Source organism: Halyomorpha halys, unplaced genomic scaffold (genome assembly GCF_000696795.3).
Source record: "Halyomorpha halys isolate HHAL.00 unplaced genomic scaffold, Hhal_1.1 Scaffold120.1, whole genome shotgun sequence".
In the NCBI taxonomy this organism is placed as follows: Eukaryota; Metazoa; Arthropoda; class Insecta; order Hemiptera; family Pentatomidae; genus Halyomorpha; species Halyomorpha halys.
In genome coordinates this window covers 442,468-443,169 of record NW_027108251.1, presented here as the reverse complement: position 1 = coordinate 443,169, position 702 = coordinate 442,468, and positions in this window count along the sequence as shown.

Genomic DNA, 702 nt, shown 5'->3' with positions numbered 1-702 from the left:
ACCACTTGGATTTGTTCTCTAGCAATTCATATTTCATTGTAAATTAATAAAATTATAAATATTATTATATGAGCTTAAGCCAATCAGAGGGAGAAGACTCAAGTATATAGAATACATTTCATGTATTATATGTGTATAAAGTACTAATTATATTTTAATGAAGGGTACGACGAATATGGGCTTAATTTTGATTTATTTAATTTATCAATGAATATGAAATTATAATGAATAAATTGTGTAAAAAATATAAAATGTAGGCGAATCCTAACAAATTATTCTCTTTGTGAATAAACATAGCTATTCACAACATGAGGTCATTAAATAATATTGATAAATGTACTCATTCATACTTTTTTTATTTGATGATAAAATAGAAAATAAATAAATAAAGATATACCCATCTGAGGAAGCGGGTAGCTCAGTTGTATGGCACTGTCACTACTAACTCCAAGTACTCGGGTTCGAATCCGGCTGTGGCATATAATGATTTTCTGTTTCACTGTACCTGTGAAGAGAGGGCTGATAGTACAAGAGCCCAAGAGGAGAAAAAAGGCAGTTATCACACCCCAATTTTTTATTTCTTTGATGAAAACTATGTATAATTACTAGTCAAAATTGATGAGTCTGCCAAGTATAGGTAGGGGGAATAAAAAATGGCGGCTGTTTGAGAGCGATAAAAAAATTTAATTTTTCATTCGGAGC